General features: G+C 35.6%; 1 protein-coding gene and 1 long non-coding RNA gene across 9 annotated transcripts in view; one reads left to right on the top strand and one right to left on the bottom strand.

Annotated features, from left to right (window-relative positions):
• Positions 1 to 16,032, bottom strand: part of CNKSR2 (connector enhancer of kinase suppressor of Ras 2) — a 277,577-nt gene that overhangs the window by 13,684 nt on the left and 247,861 nt on the right. The gene's annotated exons all lie outside the window — the stretch shown is intronic.
• The window catches only part of LOC112654108 (uncharacterized), a 127,701-nt gene that overhangs the window by 11,415 nt on the left and 100,254 nt on the right, over positions 1 to 16,032 (top strand). For all 4 annotated transcript variants that reach the window (XR_007409360.1, XR_007409359.1, XR_003132748.3 and 1 more), the window contains one exon: positions 351 to 393. This is a non-coding gene — a long non-coding RNA (uncharacterized LOC112654108). The remainder of the gene's footprint in view (positions 1 to 350; positions 394 to 16,032) is intronic.

Genomic DNA, 16,032 nt, shown 5'->3' with positions numbered 1-16,032 from the left:
ACTCAGTAAGCATAGGTAGGTCAAATGAAATAAAAGCCAATATGGCATTTTAGGAAATTACAGTACCAGAATGCGAGCTCTGGCTCCTACCACTTAACTTCATAAGGTCAAGGAGTTTCAGACAGCAAAATCAGAGGCAATCTACCTTGGACACAAGGTCGTTTCTAAATTTAAACTGTTCCTAATTTGTCTATCCAATTCAAACAGTTTGTAAGTTGTAATTCCTCTCTTCCCCTCAGAAACAATGTTTCATGAGGGGCTGAATTTCTAGAGCATCTAACCCATACTAAATCTGACTAAGAGCTCAAATTAAGTCACATTTAATGACATTTATGATATTGTTTCTATAGGACTGCTGGATTACACCCGGAGAGACTGCAAACCCCTTCTCAGGTGAGCATCTTGCCCGAGTGCTGGATGGTGGGGGGAGGATGGCTTCCACTAGCTTCCAGTCCACATGGATTAGTAGAAGAGAAGCTGATCCTCAGGGAGAGGTGTTTATTCATCTAGCAGTGGTCAGGCCACTGGCTAGCAAATCTTAGGGGTGGAGGTTTGCTTGTTAAACACAGATTTCTGGCCCTACCTCTCATCTATGGAATCCGAATCTCTGGGCATGGATGTCAGGAGCCTGTGACCTCCTGCATGAAGCCAGACCCATCGGGAGGGGGCTATTCCATGGGTAGGGCTGCTCTGGCTGGTGGCAGTTCGTACTGCATATACAAGCATGTAAGTCACAAGTTCTACAAGTACAACACTACATGTCACAGCACAAACAATTTCAAGATTTTTGCCAAGGAAACAGATGCAAACATCTCGGTCTACAGAGAATACAGCAAGATAAAGGAGGCCTTGGTAAACTGCTTGAATAGATTCTTTAAATCTTTATTTTTCTATAGTGTTAAATAGGTCCTCTTTATTTTTGAGGCAGATAGAATGACTATAGAAATACTTCCAGGCTCAAGCCCACTGAATTAACTGTCTGCCCATGCATTCTGAATCTCAACAATGAACAGCAGTGGCAGGCAGGCGGGGCAGATATGATGGAGTAGTATGTGGCTAATCGACAGGAAATCTCTAAAACACAAAGCCACCCACTTCGTAAATGATACTGTTCCATGAAAGCCTACCTTGGACTTCTGGGACTCTCATACTTATCGGTCTCTTGAACTCCTTCAAGTACCCTTCCGGTTCTCAACACCCTCTTTTTTTCATTCCCTTTGTATTTGCACTGGCCTTTCTTTCTCTCACTCCCTATTTCTACTTCTCTTCTTTGCAGCTGACAACTTCATTTATCCCCCAAGAGTCACAATATCCAAACCAGTTAAAACTAATTTATTTTAGTGAGACTATTTTTTTTTTAAAAAAAAGAACAGGTGGAAATTACATATTCCTTAAAAAGAACACACACCTTAAATTATATGGCCCTTGGTGATTTTGCTTTCTTTTGGCCAGTATCCTAACTATAGAAATCTTCCCAGCATCCTACTATTAAAATAAACTTGACTGTTTAGCAAGCTTTTAACCAATTACATTTTGAAACAACAATAACATACTGTGCTGCCTCAAGAAAATCAGTAATGTTTGATATATTACTTAACAAATAATTTATTGAATTTCCACTCATCACTGAAACCTCTAGTTGTGAGGCCACCAACCCAGCTGGATAAAAAGAAATAGATCCCGTTTCCCTATTACTAAACCCCTTGAGATCTGAAAGGTGAACCCAGAGGTAATGCCATGTTGAGTCATGTATAAGATAACATACTCCAGTCTGGATCCACTTCCTATACAAGTTCTTCACAAACTGTGTTTTGTAGCAATTGTTGAGGAGGATGTTTCTTTCCCTTTTTTGTTTTATAAATTTTAAAATCTCCCCAGTAAGGATCATGCAAATAATGAGAAATAGAGATTCTAGAGACATAAATTTCAGAAATGTAATCAGCCTTCTAATAGTGTGCCTCCTGGGAGTAGCTGATGATCCTTCAATCAAATGCCTGAGAATTAGATTATAGGGTAAGGACATAGGCGCAAACATCTGCAAGAGAATGATTAAGTTTGAATTCAAAATAGGTGACAAAAATCTTTTCCTTAATGAATGAAAGAGAATAAAACATACGAAAATGGAAATAAGAGGTGCTTAAGCTGGGAGAGCATATACAGAGATTCCTACTTCTAAGTTCTAAAAGAAAATTTAGTTCTATCTACTCCATTATCAGTGAAATTGAGGGCAAATTTAAGGGCAAGGCCACTGATTACTGGTCTTAAGCTGCTTGCAGATAAACAAAGGTCACCAAGAGAAGATATCCAAGGTACATTGTACAGTTCCGGGAGAGGAGAACCCTTTTGTGTGCTTCAAAAACAACAAAACAAAACAAACTTGTTTAACATTATTATCCGGAGCCTCACCTTTTATTTTTTTTTTTTTTTTTTTTTTTTTTTTTTTTTTTTTTTTTTTTTTTTATTGGTGTTCAATTTACTAACATACAGAATAACACCCAGTGCCCGTCACCCATTCACTCCCACCCCCCGCCCTCCTCCCCTTCTATCACCCCTAGTTCGTTTCCCAGAGTTAGCAGTCTTTATGTTCTGTCTCCCTTTCTGATATTTCCCACACATTTCTTCTCCCTTCCCTTATTTTCCCTTTCACTATTATTTATATTCCCCAAATGAATGAGAACATATAATGTTTGTCCTTCTCCGACTGACTCACCTTTTAAATATGTATTCAGATTTAGGTTTTTCTTTTTGAAAAACAGGAATATCTAACTGATAATTGGTGATAATTGTCTAGTTTCAGTATGAAAGAGTGCGTTGATACCTTGGTTCAGAATGTTCAGACAGAGATTTGTTAATTGTGGCTTTAGTTTTGAGGGCCTATTTTCTTGTAAAAGTTTAAATTAAAAAAGACAGGTTATCAGATGTAAAAAAAAATACTGTTTGCCTATTTTTTATTTAATCCCATAGGGGGAAGGAACTGGAAAAGTTGTTATTTTTACTTTATGAATGAGAAGGAAAATTTTCATGACAAAGTATTCTTTTTTAAATAGAGTGATAAATAGCAAAAGATAACATAATTTGTTCTCATTCTTTAATTAGCAATTCCATGTAAAATAAAATATTTGATAAACTTAGCCACAGGCAAAACAGATAAGGAAATACTGTTTCCGGATAATTAGAATGTTCTTCTAAATTGCCAAATCACAGTTCTATTCTATGTGTGTAATTCACAAGAGATAGAGTATTTCCTTATGAAAGTAGTATCTCATCTTAATGTACCTATTGCTATACTCTGACACTGGAGTGCATTTAGGACTTAATTAGTTATTACGAGTATACCACCCATTCTGGCTTGTTCTACTTGCATTATAAATCACTATCCGAAATAAAGGCCATCCAAAGTACCCTTTAAATGTAACATATAGGGCAGCCCGGGTGGCTCAGGGGTTTAGCGACGCCTCTAGCCTAGCGCGTGATCCTGGAGACTCAGGATGGAGTCCCATGTCAGGGTCCCTGCATGGAGCCTACTTCTCCCTCTGCCTCTCTCTCTGTGTCTCTCATGAATGGATAAATAAGATCTTTTTTAAAAAATAAATGTAATATATATTAGCAACAGTTGAAGAGGTCTTTTAGATTTAATAGTCACAGAAGTACTTGATATGTTAATTCAATTTACCACCAGTTTATTTTCAATGAAGTGTCTATAGATATTTCAGAAAAATGCATTCTGGAATTTGGCTACATTCTATTGTCATCCTAAATATCACCAGTCAGATTTTAAAATAGAAAATGGGGGCGGCCTGGGTGGCTCAGTGGTTTAGGGCCACCTTCAGCCCAGGGCCTGATCCTGGAGACCCGGGATCGAATCCCACGTTGAGCTCCCTGCATAGAGCCTGCTTCTCCCTCTATCTGTCTCTCTGCCTCTCTCTCTGTCTCTCATAAATAAATAAATAAATAAATAAATCTTAAAAAAAAGAAAGAAAATGGGAGGTTGGGGGGGCTCCAGGATGGCTCAGTCGGTTTAGTGTCTGACTCTTGATTTTGGCTCAGGTCATGATCTCAACGTCATGAGATCTAGCCCTGAATCAGGTTCTATGCTGGGCGTGGAACCTGCTTAAGATTCTCTCTCTCCCACTCCCTCTGCTACTCCTCCAAAAAAAAAAAAAAAAAAAAAAAAAAAAAGAAAGAAAATGGGAGGAATTCATTTTTATACAATGCATTGTTCAATGAGGATTTAATAGGTATGGGTGTATATACTATATCAGATGTTAGGGATATGCAAAGATGGTAGTCTAATTTGAGAGTTCATGGCATAGTTGTACAACCCTTTCTCCATTTCTGTCTTAAAATTTTATAGTTAAGGATTACCAATAAAATTAAGCTCTACTTTATTAAATACAAATATATATATACATATTTAGACTCAATTATAGGACTATATACAATTATCCTAATGTATATTATATGTAATCATAATATATGATTACATTAATTATGTATAGACGTATTAATTTTAATTGATTAAATTCATTTGGAATACATAGAAAATAAAAACATTTGAAAGGGCACATTTAAAGAAGATAGTTAAAACAAATGTATATATGTATGTGCTGAGTTGTGATGCTTACAATAGACTTTAAAACTGAAGGGGATCATAATATGCCACCCCAAAATATGCCACTTGGGCACAAGAATTATTTTGAGCTGAAGGTAATTAAGAAGCAGCAAACATAGAAAGACCTTTGGCTGTTTCCTGATCTGGCTAAAAGCAGGACATAAACTTTTCTTTATGAAGGTGTTCTTCCTCTCCTCTTCAATGGCAGGAGAACACCCTTATCATTGAAGACAGAAAATTGACATTAATATGGGTTTGCACAAACAAACCTTACTAAAATAACCCTTATCTTGCATTACTTTCTCTCATATATTTACTTTTCCACAATTTATGGTCCTAGAAGCCCAAACCCCTTTCCTTTATCTTGTCATTTCTCTACAACTCATTGCCCTTTGTTAAAATGGTATATAAGCTTCCAGGTCTAACCACTTCTATTCTTTGAAGGCCTCTGTGCAGATAAAATTAAAATGCTGACAGAAGATAAAATTTACATACATTTTCTTCTGTTAATCTGTCATTAGTCAGTTTAATATGCAGCCCCCAGGCAGAAGACCCAATAAGGTAGAGGAAAAGTTTCTTTTCTACCGTATAAAACATTTAGATATCACTCTTAAACCATTCCATGCTAATTCATCCATATTTTCCAATAGTTCATAGATAAGATTATTTTGAGATTATTATTAAAAATCACATTAAATTCCAATGAGACACCTTAATAAAAAGTCAACCATTCCTGGCAAATTTTTCTTTCAGCAATGTGGGTGGATGGCAGCTTACTGGCAGAATGGGCTGCTGTTGCAACCTATACTTTTTTAAAAAAAGATTTTACTTATTACTATTTATTTTGAGAGAAAGAGAGAAAGAGAGCATGAAGCACAGGAAGGGGCAAAGGGAGAGGGAGAAGCAGGCCTCCTGTTAATCAGGAAGCCTGAAGCAGGGCTTCATCCCAGGACCCTAGGATCATGACCTGAGCTGAAGGTAGATGCTCAACCAGCTGAGCCACTCAGGCGTCACTGTTGCACCGTCTTATGATTAATGATTACTTATTTTAGAATAGTCTCTAAAATTTTCATTTCCAGACAAAATAGCTCCAGAGGTAACGTAGTTGAAGTCTGAGGCATGAACCCACTATAAGAAATAGATTTTTTTATACCAAGCACTTTAGAGATGCATAATGCAAATATTTTTAGAGATTTATTTATTTATTTTAGAGAGAAAGGACACGAGCAGGAGGGGCAGAGGGCGAGGGAGAGAGAATCTTAAGCAGACTCCATGCTAAGTACAGAACTTGATAAGGGCTCAATCCAACGACCCTGAGATCTCGACCCACGATCTCATGACCTGAGCTGAAACCAAAAGTCTGATGCTCAACCAACAGAGCCACGTAGGTACCTCTATGCATATTTTTAATTTATGAGATTTTTTTGTTTTTTGTTTTTTAAAGTTCATTTAAGTAATCCCCATACCCAACATGGGGCTTGATCTCACAACCTGGAGGTCAAGAGTTGCATGTTCTTCTGATTGAGCCAGCCAGGCACCCTAATTTATGAGAATTTTCAACCTCTACCACAACCTTATATAGTTATAGTAAAAGGGTATAATTAAATCATATTCACTCTGGATGATAATTGGTATGAAATAACTCACTGACGAGAACTTCCAATGGGGTGAACAGGTAAATGATATTGACACAACATTTCATTTGTTACTATATCTGGTCTGCCAAAATAAAAAGGCAAACTGGGACTAGATACATCTCAATTGGTTTCTTGTTTCTTTCTTTCAGTGGGTTCTTCTATGGTACTTCTAACCCTTTTATGACATTCTCTTTGCTACCTCATAAGCATTAAGAAGCAGTTCCAATCTTATCTAGACGTGAACTGCTTATGTGACTGGGTGGTAAAAATGTCTTCAGAACACTGATTATACTTCCATGACCCAAGCTATTTGATTTGCCTGTCACTCTTGACTTGAATGCTCCAAATCAGACATTTTGGTGGAATAACAGGCAAGGGTATCTGTACTTGGGGAATGGGGGTTGTAAAGATACATTTAGTATGTTCAATCCATCAGAATCTACTCAAAGTAAACAAGAGACTTTGCTGTATATCCTCTTCCAAGTTGCTGATTAGCAAAAATGAACTGTAATTGATAAATTTTTATCCTCTGCAAATTGTACTATTGCCTGTTTCTTTAGTAACTAGACAATCAATGGCACAACCTAATTCTTGAAAATTTGATTAGAATAAATGAAGACATATATATTTTTCAAATTAGCAGTAACGAAGATCTTTGTGAGCTTGTGCTTTATAGAGTCCGCCCTACTCTTATTCTTGTATTAAACTCATATACTATCCTCAAAGTACTGCCATCTTGACATCGGTGGAATTACTTTTTAAAAAGTATCATTCAGTATCAGCTCCAGTATCACAATATCCACTTGAGACTAAGTGAGGAAAAAAAAGAGGTATTGATCTTCAAAAGTGAGTAAAATAGTAAATCCTTTTTGACAAGAGTACATCAAAGCATGTGTAGGTGTGTGTGTGTGTGTGTGTGTGTGTGTGTGTGTGTGTATGTATTTGGGAGTAGAGTAAGAAAAAGTAATTCTTAAGTTAAAAATTAAAGACATTATCTCCTTTCATGATGTAACATTGCTTATGATTGTAGAAGCTTGAAGTGGACTTCTGCTTACTTCTGGATGAGCTTATAATATTACAAAAAGTTGCAATATTGATTTTACCTCTACACTAACTTCTAAATGTCACTGCTTTGTTACTGACCTCCTTGGCATACCAGCCTGATATTTGGGATCATTTCCTCATTAACAACACTGGCAAGGAGGAACTGCTTTAGGGGCACCGTGTGCCAACTAAATTTTGTAGCAATAAGGACAACCAAAAATACCTTTCCCAGCAAAACAAGTGCCAAGAAATATCAAAGAGAAAATTCAAGAGACGTTTATAAGAGCCAAACAGTTACTTATCAGAATTCCTATTTTTCTTTACCTTGAATATGTTACACATCTAATCTCTCACTTTAATCAATAATTTTCATATTCTCTCTTATTTTTCTATCTATAGTACTTACACCATAAACTATTCTCATAAATTCCCATTGTTAATGTCTTCTGCATAGTATAATATTAAAATTATTACATTTTTAGGTACTCAAAATGTATTGTGTCCATTATAAGAAAAAAACATTATTTTGATAAAAATCACTATAAAATCATGTTTCTTAGAAATACAGCATGGATGTAAACAAATTATCACAATCATCTTAGCAAAAAACTCTGAGGGTAGAATAATAAGTCTTTAAACTCAATATTAGTTGCCTTGAAATTACTGTTTATTACATTTTGGATCAGAAAACTCATCTTGCTTTTGGGATGGAAAACTACAGAATCTAAGAACATATGAAGACTACTTTTAAAAAATGCCTTATTATATAGGAGTTTCATTTCTCCCCCTCCTGACAAAATTGTATGGCACTGCCCTTTTAAAGAAAGTTTTACTAAAGAGTTAGAGATATGCTGACTCTCACTGTTCTTATGGACAAATACAAATGACTTTATAGCTACTGCAAAAGGTTTCCAGCTATATCTGTGTTTAACATTTAGCATCTCATGTTGAATTTCACACTCATCAGTGTAATTACAGAAAACGAGAATCACACAGGGACTTCAATAGGATGATAGCTCATTTTGCAAAATTCTACTGTTTGAAATGTCAGAAGGTTCTCTGTATCATACAACTTAATTTGTATTCGAATATAGCAATGTATTGCTAACTTCCTGCTAGTGAACAAAACAAAAAATCCAATTATACTAATAAATTTGTTTTCTACTTGTAAATTAATTAATTAATTCATAGCAACTTTATGGTGCTTATTCATAATATTCTGAAAAAATTAAGGACAATACATATTTCATTGGAGCCAGGCTTTAAAAAAAATTCCTATTTAGTGTATTTACCTTAACACAAGGACACATGCTACCTTCTCTAGGGTTAAAAAACCCCCATCAAATTAAAGATAGGAATGTGTAATGATGTGCAAATCAAAGGGTGAATTTGGGATTCTCAAGTTCCAGTTAAAGACTCCTTTACCATCTGTTTTGACTGGGGCCACTGGGTGGGGAGGTGTAGAGCAGAGAGTCTCCAACAGCAGCTATGGTGTAATTAGTATCTCCTTAACAAATATGAGCATCAAAAACTCTGTAGAACTTTGGCCCTTTTTGTGATACGTGTGTGTGTGTGTGTGTGTGTGTGTGTGTGTATGACCACGTTACTACCACAATAATATAAAATTGAAAAACTGAAAACAAGAATACATTAGTATATAGTTATACTAGTGTGTATGATCTTCCATAGATAATTCATCAGCTGTATCTGGATGTGCTATATTGGATTTATAGTGATAAATTACAACAATCCTTTCTTGTTAAATCCCTGTATAGTTATTACCAAATTTCTAGAATAACTTTTCTCACACAGATTTTATTGTGAGCAAGTGAAGAACTAATTTAAAAAATACCAATACTGGCTTTAGAAACAAATTTACACAATCCCACACTAAAATTAAAAGCAGCATTTTAAGACCACCATAAAGTACATTAAATGTGTTAACTATCAGGTAATACTGTCACATAATTTGAAATGAAACATTACTCTGTAGTAACTGACTATGCAGAGTATACACCATAAATATACACAAAACCATAACCTGACCAAGGAAAATGTCATGATGACATTTTCTTTGTCTTTATTGTAAATCTTTAGCACAGGACTAGAAAGCCTGTTTTCTCTTTGTGGAAAATCAATATACTTCAAAAGCAGAAGCAGGAACTCTTCTTTAACAAAACAATGCACTTTAATTATAGAAGGCCTTGGTTCCCAAGGCCTTAGTTTTAGCCATACTAGGCATGGTTTCAGATCTTGGTTGTGTGGGCAGATCTGGTCTCCATGGTAATGAAAAAGTAAGCCTGGGAAGTGTAAAGAACTGTGGTACATTGCTCCCCATAGAAACAGACAAGTTAAAATCAAATGCAGCTTCTGTATTTAGCGTTGACAAAGCCTGAAGCTTCAGGGTACTGGTACTATACCTCAGGAGTTGCCATGGCAATCTGCTAAGGAAGGTGGGTTATGGATACCCACACCAATTAACTACTAAAATGTTAAATTAAAAGCCAGTTCTGGGTTCAAAGTCGTAATTTATTTACTAGTTCTGAATTTGGTTTTCTTAAATAGGACCTAGGAGTTTAACAGAGGAATAATTGTTTTTATAAAACTCATATAATCTAATTAGAATTCCTTTTTAAAAAACCCTAAGAAATAGCCCTGAACAACTTTTACTTTTCCTCAATTTAGTGTAAACATTCTGAAGGCAAATCAATTTAGCTTGTTAGCTTGGTAATAACAAGGAGTGTGATACCAACACATTTCTATTTTGCTTTCCACTTTGTAAAGTGCTTCTACGTACAATATTTTAAAAGAATATGCAGAAACTGTGAGATTTTCACTAGAGTTCACTTTAGTAATGAATTTTCATACTACCTACTGCATAGTACAAGTGAGAAATTAGAAGTTGGAAACAGATGAAAGTGTGAATGTTGCGTTTGTTAATAGTTCCTTACGAGGCACGTGAATTGACTTTTTGGATTCGTAAGAGGTGATAGGAAGTAATGTTTTAAAGATTCTTTATTTTTAAAATGTATTGATTTGAGATAGAGATAGAGAGAGCCAAGCAAGGGGAGTAGCAGAGGGAGAGGGAGAAGCAGACTCCCTGATCAGCAGGGAGCCCAACGTGGGGCTGGATCCCAGGACCCAGAAACCATGACCTGAGCAGAAGGCAGAAGCTTAACAAGCTGAGTCACCCAGGTGCCCTGGGAAGTAATGTTTTATCATGAGAGAAAACCAAGTAACCTACAATACCTCAGACTTGGCATCTGTGAAGAGGAACTGGGAAGATCAGTGGCATCTCCTGACTGTACTCCTAAATCTGTGGCTTTTCTTCCACTCCCTACCTCCACCAAAAGACTAAAAAATAAATAAATAAAAAAGATCCTTTAGCTGATTAAAAAAAGGGGGGCAGAAATATTTAGATTGTTTCAATGAAGATGGATAAAGAAGAACCTGAAAGGAAAAACTGCAATAAACTTGGGGTGCCACATGAGATACTTTTCAAATTGGTCTCAAGACTTAATTCTTTGCAAGTAGTTATTTTTTTCTAATATCCCAATATTACCTTGGCACAAAGAGCTGTGAAAGGAATCCTGCCAAGCTTTAAAATATGAAGAAAGAGTTTTGACTCATGGGGTGGAATTGTTTCACTGTTGACAGATGTCATGGTACATGATTTTTGGATAGTGTTAAGTTAAAATTGGAAACTACACAAATTACAATTTTTAGTAATAAAAGGTAAAGTGATGCATGAGTTTTCGCTTCACTTGATGGAGCATATTAATGGTGATCTTGATCTGCTGTAATAAAACCTAAAAATTTTAGTTTCTTTTATATAGGTCTACAGAAAAAGTAAACATTTTGCTAAATTTCAACCTGAATTAAAGTGATATATCTGGGGGGTGGCAGTAAGTGGTTGAGAGCATTCACTTTGCCATCAGGATGTCTTAGCCTGAATCTCAGCTCTGCTGCTCACTAGCTGGGAGTCCTGGATCACACATGTTCTTTAAACTGTTTCCTCTTCTAGAAGATGAGGACAGTCAGTATTTACTTCTTAGGATTGTTGTAAGGATGAAATGAGTTACATTACGCAAGGACATTAGCTAGTAGTTAGCACTCATTTTAAAAAAAAGTTAGGTGTTATTTGGATAGATTGCTGTTCAATAAACATACGAGATTTAAACAAAATGCACCATACTACAGATGTATTGGCTTTCCCTCAGGGAAGGCAATTCTATTTTAGTGTTTTTTCCATGTGGGAAAACATCTTCTCTTTCTACATGGGAAAAGAATGAAAGATTCAGATTTATGGGCATGCCTGGCTTCGCAGATTGTATTTCAAGTCCAGACTATGTAGCATACCTTTATAGAAAAGATAAATCACTAAAATGTCTTTCATTCAACAGACAGGTATAGTTCACAGGAAGGAAAAAAGAGTTTTCCAGAGACACCAGTGAAAGTAAAGGACAAATACATGGTATTCAGTCATTCCATTCAGTGTCCTTGATATCATCTTTAAAATTATTTTATTCAAAGACTGATCAGTTAATGATGCTGTAAACCTGAATGAACCAGGTTAATTGACACTGACTTTAGCATTGAGGTAGCATGTTAAAACAGCTTCAATTTTCATTTCCTTATAATTCAGGTTATGTTCATCGAATATACTTCACTAAACTGAAATATGTAATAAATCATATTAATATAAATGTGATTTATTTCCCATATCAATGGGTATTTCCCTTTTGCAATTAGATAGTTTACTTTAAATACTAATGTGGCAAGGTATTCGAAGTATTTTTTCTTCAAGAATTAAACATAAAAGTGAGATATTGAAGACTGTTTTGAAATAAGTGCCCTCTGTGTTGGATCTTGCTTTCAAATCCAAAAACATCACGCATTTCAGCTTATCATCATGGTGAACCATGTCACCTCTGAAGTATTACAGCTTTCCCTGATTCCCATTTCTGCTCCTTCTGTCTCTTCCAGTGTATCTAATCTTTGATCTCAAGAATGCAGCCCCGTGCTGATTTCACTTCCTTATCCAATCTGGACCACTCTGACAAGACCCTTCAATTCCCTCACCCTCTTGAAAATGCACTACTCATATACTTTCCAATAATCAACCATCTGCTTTTTTACTCCTGCCTGGCCACTAAGCAATTCTAGAGAAAATTGTATATCCATGCTGACTGGCATCATTCTAAATTTGTTTTCTGAGTTTTGGTCACTCAAGACTACTTGGCAGACCTCTTACTAGTGCTTGGTTAGCTCAATTTCCAATTCCCCATTGGGGCGTGCTCCATACTTCCATTAGAGTCTTCAAGTCTTTACCTGTTGATTTTCTGTTAGCAGATAACTTTTTGCCTACACATTTGCTTCTCTCATTTGAACTGCTGAAACAATTTTCTAACTAAATTTCTAACCCTATCACTTGTATTCTCCCACACCGATGCATCTACATTGCCATCAGAGTGACCTTGCTGAAACTTGCATCTGATTATGTCATCTTCCTAATGAGATCTCCATAGGCTCTCCATCAAGGGTTTTTTTTTTTTTTTTTTTTTGATACAACCCAAACTTCTGGGTATGGATATACCAGGGCCTTCTTATTCTAGTTCTAGCATAAGTTTTTGTCTCATCTCTACTCATCTATATACATGCCATATTTCTCTAAATTATTCTTTTTTTTTTATTTCTGCCCTTGCTGGTGCTACTTTTTTTTTAAACATGTAGAATGCAGCCCCCCCCCTTTCTTTTCTTCTTGGTAAAATTTAAAAAAAAATTATTTATTTATTTATGATAGTCACAGAGAGAGAGAGAGTCAGAGACACAGGCAGAGGGAGAAACAGGCTCTATGCACCGGGAGCCCGATGTGGGATTCAATCCCGGGTCTCCAGGATCGCGCCCTGGGCCAAAGGCAGGCGCCAAACCGCTGCGCCACCCAGGGATCCCTTCTTGGTAAAATTTTACTTATCCAGCTCAAATGTCACAGCTTTTGTGAAGTCTTGCCTTATTTTGCAAGGTAGAAATAATCAAGACTTAAGTGCTCCTGCGGAACTTAACACATGTTTACCTTTTAAAACACTTAACATGCTATACTGTTACATTTGGATGTTTTTTGCTCCCATGAGATGACAAACACTGATTATGTGATTTAAAAAAAAAATCTTTGTTTTTCCAGCACTTAACAGAGTGGGTATTCAGAACACTTTGGCTGCTTCATAAATATTGCTTGAATTGAATTAAATCACTGAAATACATTTTAATTTAATGTCTAAGAATGTGAGATGTAAGCTGAACATTGAATAAAGAGCTCTACTGAACAACTGGGCAAGAAGCTTTACCTCATTAGATTATCAATTTTAGTTAAGAGGATCTACATCAAGTCTTTGATGTGAACTATGTGTCAGAGGAGAGAACCTTAAGAAGGTAGGTCACAGAGGTCAAAATATGCTATTTATGGCATTGTTATGTCAAGAAAGAATGATCTAGACCTTATATGAAGTGATAGTCTAGCCACTGCTAAAGGGTATTTTGTTTGAATGACCTAGATTGTCAAGTTACTCACATGTCATTCATACTAGGAGTAGATGAGGTGAGTCAGAATTTTACTAAGACTGAGGGTGAGATTTTTATTATAAATACAGCTACAACTATACTCTCTCAAGGTCCTCTGTTGACAGAGGCTGATTAGAAGGAACTGCTGCAAAAAACAAACAAACAAACAAAAACTTATCACCTTGCTACACTGAGATGTTGGAAGGGGTTGCAGCCAAATTGCTTGATGTGGGTTTACAGCTATGTCTAAAATTTAGTCTTTAGGAAGATTTTGAATGGCTAGCTTTCTGTACCACAGAGATTAGAAAAAAATAGTTGCTATTATGACATAACTATTACTTAACTATCTTACCATTTTTTTTAAAGATTTATTTATTTATTCATTCAGAGAGAGCGAGAGAGAGGCAGAGACACAGACAGAGGGAGAAGCAGGCTCCATGCAGGAAGCCCGATGTGGGACTCGATCCTGGGTCCCCAGGATCACACCCTGGGCTGCAGGCGGCGCTAAACCACTGCGCCACCGGGGCTGCCCCATCTTACCATTTTGAAATGCCATATTACATATCTATTTATCTTAGTATTTATAAAATATTGAGAATTTAACAGAAAAAGAGTAGCCAAAATTTACTCAAAGATTTGAGTGATTTACTTATTTGTTCATTCCATTTTAACTTTCAGAATATAACATACTTTTATTTTAATAATCTTTGAAAGCTGGATTGAGATCACCTTAGGTCTAAATAAGCATTTTCCAATCACTAAAAATCTCCAATTTCTTATATCACTGGATCAATTAAGTAGTTTGTCTAAAGATTCAGTCACTCATTAGAGACAACTACAGCATAGGGATTAGTACTCTACCTTTCTCAAACCTAATGGCTTTATAAACTCACGCTTTCATTTAATTGGGCAGTAACTACTTGAATTATGAGCTATTGGCAGTAATATACAAGCATGTCAGATAGAGATTTTAGAAATTGAGTAATGGATTGAATAAAAGCTTGGTTAGGCAAATAAATTTTTAATGCATCATTACTGTACTTAACTTGGAAACCAATAGATAAGTCATGATTGGAAACTCAAGGGCAGCCTATTCCTTTTTATATCAGAAGAAGATTCTAGATTGCTCCCATTCTTTAGCCATAAGAATTATAACTTTATATGCACAATACTCATCAATTTAACTCTGTTAAACTCAACTGCAAATAAAATAAAGTGTTCTGGAGTTTTTAGTCATTGGTCAGATATATGATGTGTTAAAAACATCTGGTTTATGATGTGTTAAAAACATCTGGTCTATGACTGCTTTTATGACTCACCTTTGGGATGCTAACCAAATCCTGTTTAGTAGGTTTTTGATGACTATCAAGCAAAAGAAACTGCATTATGTCTTTTTTCCTTCTTTTTCTTTTTTTAACTTAAGACACAGTGAAATAGAATAGCTCTGCATTTTGTGAAAATAGTTTAATTAGCTTAAAGCTCCTGTTTTTTGTTAATCATCTCAATATATTAAATATATATTTCTGAATATCAGTCATGCATAGAACTTCCCTACACATTTCATAAACTGAAGACTGTGATTTGATGTCAGCAGCGGAAATATTACTGATATTTAAACAGTGAGTCACTTGTATCATCTGGCTGTCTCATTATCACTATTGGGGTGTATTTATTAAACTCTAAAAACCTGAAAGTTATTTATAAACTCACGGCTCAGATTAATAGGTGGAAATGCTGAATTTTGGCTGGAATTATAGAAGAAAAGTTCTTCCACTCTCTTTTTTATTCTCCATATTATAATTGATCAGAAACCAATTTTTGGACACCTACGTCTTTCTTCTTCCAATGATATACACAGTATTCTGCAAGCTATAAATCCCTAAAATAGTTTTCTTTAATATTTATTTAGTCTTGGTTCCATAACAATGAAGTGCAGTCTAGAAATCCTGTTTAATACCCACATGCTCAATGAACTTTAGGCATGTATTTTTGAAGGGCTAAATCTAGTTTGTTTTTACCATCAACTATGTTAATATTCAGTTGGGAGGGATGCAGCCCTGGTTTTGTGTGAAAATCTCAAGGAACATGGACAATGGAACTCACTATTACTTTTCATTAAAGCATACATTATAAAATCTCTACATGTATTCTCTAAAAACTGTAACAAAGAGATCACCTTCA

The sequence above is a fragment of the Canis lupus genome, chromosome X, assembly GCF_003254725.2.
Source record: "Canis lupus dingo isolate Sandy chromosome X, ASM325472v2, whole genome shotgun sequence".
Classification (NCBI taxonomy): domain Eukaryota; kingdom Metazoa; phylum Chordata; class Mammalia; order Carnivora; family Canidae; genus Canis; species Canis lupus.
The sequence above is the reverse complement of the archived record's forward strand: the minus strand, read 5'-3'. Positions and strand labels throughout refer to the sequence as shown.